Here is an 8,491-nt window from a genome sequence, read left to right on the forward strand (position 1 = left end):
GATGACAGCACTTTCTGGAAACCCATGGACCAGACAAGGGCCATGGATACACCGTGGACACCACGTTGTTGGGATATGGCAACACTCACCCCCCATTTAGTCCTCTTAGTTCCTCACTTACCCATCGAGTTTGGAATCAGAAGAGCTGGCGGTGGAGCAAGAGGTGGGGAAACAGCCCCTAATAAAGAAACAGCAGAATGTTTGAAAGACTTGGGAAAGATGCTCATTCCCCCCCCCAATACTATTACATATATTTATTACATCATCTGGCTCCTTCCTTTTGGAATCACAGGATGGAATTAGATGTTACAGGAGACTTGGAGATTGAAAATGGATGTTCTGCATCTCTGAGCTATGCCCCTTCACCTTTGGTAACGTGAAATGTACAACTATGTCTCAAACACCACCATCACATTAGATATAGATACAGCAGCCAAGGTCTCGGGCACAAAATGCACGGTGTTATGATGCTTGAATACACCATGAGGTTTTAATATAATACTATTGATGGGCCAAATTGAGAGAGGACCGGACAGTACCTATCATTTATTGTGGCTGATTTTATTTAAGAGATGCCAGCATGGTCTGTTGGTTTGAGTGGTTGGGGCTATGACTCTGGAGACTAGGGTTTGCATCCTGGCTCAGCCACACCAAAATCTACTGGGTGACCTTGGCAAGTCACGCTCTCTCAGCCTACAGAGGAAGGCAATGGTAAACCTCCTCTGCAGCAACTCTTGCCAAAAAACCTCATGATATGGTTGGCCTTAGGGTCGCCATAAGTCAGAACACAACAACAAACACAACATTGCATTGAAACTTTTTTGGGGGAATTTTGTGCCACTGGAAACTGCAGGGAATAAATCAACTGGCCTGAGAACTTATTCTGAAAATTGCTCCCTACTCAAAGGAAATAGAGCAAATACCTGGGGATGGGGCCAGCGGGGTGTAAACCTACACGGATCAAGAGGATTAGTTAGCAGAGAGCAACAGAACACACAGTCCTTCTCTGTAACTCGCTTATAAAGATGCTTCAGGAAAACAGTTTTTGCAAACAGGGCAATCGTTGGGAGCCCAATGATATGGGCAAGGAAACAGAAATGGTTTTTAAGCCCCTTCTCCAGGATCAGACAATTGGTCCCTCTAACCCAGTGTTATCATCCCTGGAGAGGCACAGGAGGAGATTTAAGCACCGGGATAAGTAATTCCTATATTAAATACTGGGAGCACTGGTATATGATAGAAAAAGGATTAGGAGCTCTGGTAAGCCATAGCAGCACCCATGCCAGCAGTTTGAGTGCTGGACTAAGACTCTGGAGACCAGGGTTCGAATACTGGGTAACCTGAGGCAAATCACTTTCCTTTCCTTTCTCCTTTCCGTGTTTTTCTTTCCTTTCCTCTTCCGTCCCCCTCCTTCCTCCCAAGCCTTTATGCGTAAGCAGAACCTACCTGGAGGATGGAGAGGCGGTGGGACGGAAGTAACCGGAGCGGAGGAGGATGGAGAAAGTGGGGTGGTGAGGACCGCTATTGGGGGCGGAGGACCGCTGGAGGTGCAAATGTCTGTTGCTGAGGTGGTTGTTGTGGGCTGTGATGCTTGGTGGGCGGCTGCGGAGGCTGCGTTGCTCCCGTGGTCCCAAGTACCTTTAAAACCAAGCACAGAAACAGAGAAATGGTTTTGGGTTGGTCTGAAGAGAAGCCTGCAAAAGGAATCCCCCTTTGCTGGTGAAATGGTCTTTTTCATGCCCAGGGCTTGCAAAACAGAATGCAGGAATCAACCCAGGGCGAGAAGATATTGCACTCCTCTACAAACAGGCGGAAGAAAACAGCAGAAAGCAGGCCAAGGTGCCCATATTGGCTGCCTGAGCATCACAGATTTTAATCTGTAAAAAGGAATTGCAAATTTGGATCCTCAAAGGGCAGAACAGGGTCCTGGATGCAAATTCATTTCCAAATAATAATAATAATTAATAATTTGTTTTATTTATATACCGCTTTCCAAGTCATAATGGTGAACTGCAAGTAAGCTAATTAGCAAGTAAGCATGAGTGCTGGACTAAGACTCTGGAGACCAGGGTTGAATACTGGGTAGCAAGTAAGCTAAGTTTGCCCCAACAATCAGTGGGTACTCATTTTAGCTCCCTCCCGTAAGGATGCAAGCCTGAGTTGAGCTTGGGCCTTTTGCTTGTCTTGAACTCGTAACCTTGTGGTTTTGGGTGAATGGCTGCAGGTACAGGCATTTAACCACTGCACCACCAGGGCTCCCTCCGCGTTTGACTTTTGGGCTGAATCTGCAGAATTAATGCAGTGGACACTGCCATGGCTCCATCCGTGGAATCCTGGGATTTGTAGTTTGTTGCAGTACCAGATGCTCTCTGACAAGAGAAAGCAAACTATCTCGCAAACCTACAAATCCCATAGCAGTGTGGCCAGGAGAGTTAAAACAGTATCAAGCTGCAAATACAGTCTGGATTATGCAACTTGGTAGTCACCACGTGCTCTTCTTTACCTTTTGCAAGGCCTACTTGGAGCATTTGGGTCTGGTTTTTCATTCTTACCTGAATGGGATTTCTCCCGAGGCATGTTTTACGCGCCGCCTTCCTTCGACCCGCCTGATGGTGCCCGCCTGTCCCCAATGACGTCAATGGTCCACCAGCTTCCTGGTTAGAAAACGGAGACAAACGACAGCTTGTCGAACAGTGTCTTTTCCCTTGCGCAGCAGGCTCGAGCTCAGTGGCCCCAAACTTGGTCCTCCATGGTTTTGGACTTCAGTTCCCAGAATCCTGAATGTTTGGCCATTTTGTTTATAAAAGAGGTCCACGTACCTGTTTGGGGGAGGCCCGGCTTTTATCCGCACGCCTACCAGGGCCACAAAATCCGTCTAAAATCCATTTTGATGACGTTGTTCTCTGGGTTCCTTTTCTGCATTGCCTGTTCTTCCTGCTGGACCTAAGGCAAAGGTGAAAAGCAAAGCAAAGAAAGAGATCATGGCTCCTACCCATTCTCTCCAAACCTTACACAACTCAACACAACGCAACTGGGTTTGCTTCCTAGAGGAGAAGAGATAAGATATAAATGGCGCTCCTCATTCAAAGAGGAACTGGACAGCAATCTGCACCTGGTACAATAAGTCTACACTGTTTTGTAGAGGTGCGTACAGGGGACAACAGGTATTGAACATGGTCCAAGGCTCAATGTCTCACACAAACCACAGTTCCCAAAATTGCCTAGCACGAGCCAGGGCAGTTAAAGCAGTCTCAAACTGGATTAGCGTCGTCCGACTCCTCCACCTGTGATTTTGTTCTCGGTGCTGACCGGGACGGAAGACCCAAGCCAAGTTGGAGCCGGCGCTGCTTCTCGCAGTACGCTTTCCAGGTCTCCTCGTTGAACCCGTAGTTGAAATAATCCGAAAGGTCAGCACCTGGGAAAATGATAAAGAAAACAGAGTGGCATTTTCAAAATAAAAGAGTGAAGATAACCCAAGGATAAGGAGGTCCAAGTTGATCAGAATGAGAGGTGGAAAAAACGATGTAGAGTCAGCTCCAATGACAACAGAGTCTACGCCCGTGGGGTTCAAACATCCATGGCTTGAAAATGTTCCCTATACAATCCAAAAAGCAAGCCTTGGCTATGCCATTTATATAAGGGACACTATTTTATTATGCCACTGAATATAACGGGACTGAGCATGCATGGATGTGTTGTATTCATGGGGCCCTGGAACCAAAACCCAATAAAGTATTTATTTATGTATTTTATTTATGTTTTATCCACCTTTCCCCAAGTAGGACCCAAGGGGGCAAACAGCACATATAAACACATTAAAACATTAAAACTGTACAATCAAAATCATAAAAGATATATTAAAAAATTACAAATATAAAATTTAAACATACAGATGTAAAAATAATAACCTAAAACTAGCCCCCCTCCCCCCCCATAAAACCAAACCGCAAGATTTTAAAAGCCTGTTTAAATAAAAATAAATAAATAAATATAGTACTACTACTACTAATTAATAATGATAACAGTAATTCCAATTGTATATAATAAGACTTGAGCATCCATGGACGATTGCATTTATGGGGGGTCCTTGAACCAACCCTAGCAGATAGCAAGGGCTTCCACTGTGATGATGAGGATGATGATGTGATGATGATAATATAATAAAAATCCCCATGTATATAAAAGGACTGGAGCATCCACGGATGTTGGTATCCAGTGGGTCCTTGAAACCAAACCCCAGCGGATACCAAGGGCCCCCACTACACTAACAACAACAACACAACTACAACCCTGTATATAATAGGACTTGAATAGACAAGGGAGTCCTTGAACCAAACCCCAGTGGATACGAAGGGCCCCCACTGTAATACTACTATTACTACACTAATAATAATACCCAATTATATATAATAGGACTTGAGCATCCATGGATGTTGTATCATGGGGGCTCCTTGAACCAAACCGCAGCAGATATCAAGGCTCTCCACTGTATAATAGTAATAATAATACCCATTGTATATAATAGGACTTGAGCATCCACAGATGTTGGTAGCCATAGTGGGTACCAGCGGATCCAAAGGCCCCCACTATAATAACAAGAACAACAACCACAACAACAACAATTGTTATATAGGACTTAAGCATCCACAGACAAGGGGGGTCCTGAACCAAACCACCCAGTGGATACGAAGGGCTCCTCCAACAACAACAACCCCCCATGTGTATATAATGGGACTTGAGCATCCAGGGATGTTGGTATCCAGGGGGGGTTCTTGAACCAAACCTCAGCAGATACCAAGGGCCCCACTGTAATAGTAATAGTAAGATACCCTTAAAGAAAGAACTTGGGAGCTGAGCTTTCGAGACCTTGAGCCGCTTTCCCGATGCATTTGGTTGCATGTGCATTTGGGTTGGTCCAAAAAGGTATCCCTGTTTCATGGATTTTGGACAATACTGTACTCCGCTATAGGGCAACACGGCTACCATCGGATATACTTTCTGAAGCAGAACCATCATCCTTGCTGACATGGGAAGCCACCAGCCAAGACCGGGGTTCAGCCCGCAAATGTTAAACCAGCAGCCCATATCCAAGGGCTAATGGCTCAGACTCCATTTTTCTAATCCATTTTAAGTCTTGCAGTGGATCACATATATTATGTCCCCCGGCCTCCCACTTTGCACAGCGACTGGGGAGAAATGCAGACCCCCACCCCCCAAAAAAGAGAGAGGAAATCTCCAGATAATATTTACCACAAGAAACTTTGAGGCCCCACCTGGTTTCTTCCACGGTTTGTCTTCGAAGGACTCTAAATCCACTTTATTACAGGCAAGCCGTTTTATATTCCCCGCAGCCTCTAAATCAATACCTTTGGGCTGCGACTTGGCTTTGAAGGAAAGGAAAGAGACGAAGGGTTAGTGCCAAAGATTTTATTTTACAGGTTCTATATATATAATATATATATAATAGAGAGAGAGAGAGAGAGAAGAGAGAGGAGACAGAAGCTGACAATACCTTTTAAAAAACCACAGGACCAGTACCTGAACAGGCGCTCCGTAGCCTCGACCCGTTTAGATTCAGGTTCATCGGGGTCCCCCTAAAAAGTGGGGAAAGGATCAGAAAAATGCCGGCAGCATTTCTAGGGAAAGCCCCCCATGATTTCCGTGCAAAATGGTCCCAAAACACCCGTTGTCCAAACAAAAGCATCTTGCAAATGACTCCCAGACTTGCATGAAAATGTGTGGCTTGCCAACTTGAGTCGAAACATTACATTTGGTCCAAATCAGTTCATAAATGGATATTCTAAGAGCAGGGGTAGGCAACCTTTTGACCCGGGGGCCGGGTTGTGCTGTCCCTCAAACAACTGGGGGCCAAAGCCCAAAACATAATAATTAAATAATTTTTAAAAATTTATATATAAATAAACCGGGACAAATGTAGGACAATCATTTCAAATGGAGAACACTTTTTTAAAAAATGGAAGACGCGAAAAAATTTGCTGATTTTTAAAAAATGTTCATATAAATGCATGTTTTTCGGAGGCTCTAGAGACAGTTGTCCCCCCTGCCCCCACTTGTCTCCCCCATGCCCGCTGCTTGCCCCCCTTGCCTGCCGCTTGCCCGCCTCCTCCTGATAGGCCAAAAGCCCCATGCCCTTGCGCGAGAGGCCAAAGGCCCCAGCGGCAATCGGCAGGACCGGCTGGGGCCGGTCCCAAGGCCTCGCCGGGCCGGATCCGGCCCGCGTGCCGTAGGTTGCCTACCCTGTTCTAGAGCAGTACTTCTTTCTCTTCAAATGAACATATAATATAAACAGAGGTCCAAAATACACTGCAGAAATAACCAGTTTGAGACTGCTTTAACTGCCTTGGCTCATACTAGCAAATCCTGGAAAACTAGTTTTGGAAGACATGGAGCCTTCTCCTATCAGAGCGCTCTGGCGCTACAATAAACTACAGTTCCCAGGATTCCCCTAGCATTCAGCCAGGGCAGTTAAAGCAGTCTCAAACTGGATTATTTCTGCAGTGTATTTGGGACCAGATTGGCATTGCTCAAGGCACATTCATGTTTTTTTGGACCACAGGCCCATTTCAAACCAAGGAGAAGCCTTTTTGTTAAGAACAGGAATTAAACAGGAAATAGTGGATGCCGAAAAGAACCATAGCAAAAATGCAAAAGACTGTATTAGGATTTGTTGCATGGGACGCAATGTGGGAGGTGAGGCGGTCTAAGCTCCATAGCCTCCTAAAGCTGGCCACTTTGGGCTACAAAAAGGAGGAGTGTGGCACAACGGAAGTCCAAAATGGCACAACATTAGTAAATTATTGAATTGCCAAGCCAAGAGCTGGGTGTTTGCAGCACGCAAGCCAACGTACATGTAGAAGGAGCCCCCTTTTGATGTTCCCAATCGTGACCCGAATGTCGTCATCGTCGCTGTCGCTATCGTCCCCGTCATCTTCGCCACCCGGAAGGATCTACAGAAGAAGGAAAGCCAATCTGAAAACAACTGCCCAGTGCACATAGGAAGCATCATCAATGTACACATTTTTTGCAAAGGCAAACCAGTATGAGGCAGGAGAGCGCTCCTGGTGCCCGTTAGAATCACTGCAGGAGGAGATGGGTTTTGGGAAGGAAAAAGGGGATCCTGGGAGGTGATGCGGAAGATGCTGAAGATTGGACCCAAAATTGCACTTTTCTTTCCTGAAGAGCATTTCTAAGCTAGCAAAACTCTGGATGCCAAATTAGCTGTAGCGTGGTGCAGTGGTTTCAGCATTGGACGACAAACACTAGGGAACAGGATTCGAATCCCTGTTCAGCAATCGAAACCTCGGGTGACGTGGGCAGGTTTACCAGATGAGTAGAGATTGAAACCCTGGTTTCCTGCAGTCCAATGTCAAACTACTACGCCACGCTGGCTCTCCTTGCAATACTTCTTCCAGTACTCTCAAGTCCTTGCAAAAAGAGCATTGATGGTCTAATTTGTTTTCTTCTGTGTCTTAAGGTTGACTTAAAAGTGGCTCAATCCAAGGTTTTCTTGGCAAGATTCTTCAGCGAGGGTTTTCCATTGCCTTCCTTGGAGGCTGAGAGAGTGGGACCTGACCAAGAGTTTCTCAATGGGTTTCCAAAGCAGGGAATTCAAACCCATTTCCTGGAGTTACTCAAACCTTACTCCATGATGGCTCTCACTTTCTGGCTTGATTTCCTCAGAAGCAATTTGCCATGGCTCTTCTCTGAGGCTGAGAGGATGTGACTGGCCCAAAATCAACCAGAAGGTATCCGTGGCTTAGCAGGGATTTGGACTGAAACCGAGCCCTTATCGATAGTGTGGAACTGGGGGTCTTCTGCACTGGGCGATTCGAATCGCGTTATTTCGCAAAGTACGTCATACCTGGGAGTCCTTCCGCATTGGCAGGATTCAAATTGGCCAATCTGCATTCGCGCGAAGTGCATTCAGTGCAGAATGTTTTGTCACACCGTGCTCAACATGAGGATTGGCCGATTCGTATCGGCCCCCCCACACAGCTCAGTGGGGCCCTGCATGGGTTGCACACTTAAACGCTTCCAGGGGTGAAAGGGAGGTCCGTCATGACAGCCTGGTAAAAGCTGGAGAGCCAGCTCATGCACATTAACATTGGCATACAACGTGCCCATTACTGTTTCCTCTCTACATTCCTGCTTGGTTTTAATGTTACCATGACCTTCCCTTGCAACAAATTAGCAATGCCCGGTTTCTGCGTGTGTGTGGTGTGAGGTGTGAGTATGTATTCTGGGGGGGGGGGGAGGAGCAAGTTCCAGCGGCTGTCAAAGAGGCTGGATGGCCATCTAGTAAATGGGGATGCTTTGATTAAGAGTTCCTCCTCCTCCTCCCGGCTTGGGATCCAGCCTGGGCTGCATCCCAGGCAGGGAACAGGCGCGGGGCCCGCTAGAATCGTGGCGATCGCCGCCATTCCAACGGCCTCCTCCTCCTCCTCCTCCTCCCGGGCTTGAGAGGCAGCCT

The sequence above is a fragment of the Sceloporus undulatus genome, chromosome 7 (genome assembly GCF_019175285.1).
Source record: "Sceloporus undulatus isolate JIND9_A2432 ecotype Alabama chromosome 7, SceUnd_v1.1, whole genome shotgun sequence".
Taxonomy (NCBI): domain Eukaryota; kingdom Metazoa; phylum Chordata; class Lepidosauria; order Squamata; family Phrynosomatidae; genus Sceloporus; species Sceloporus undulatus.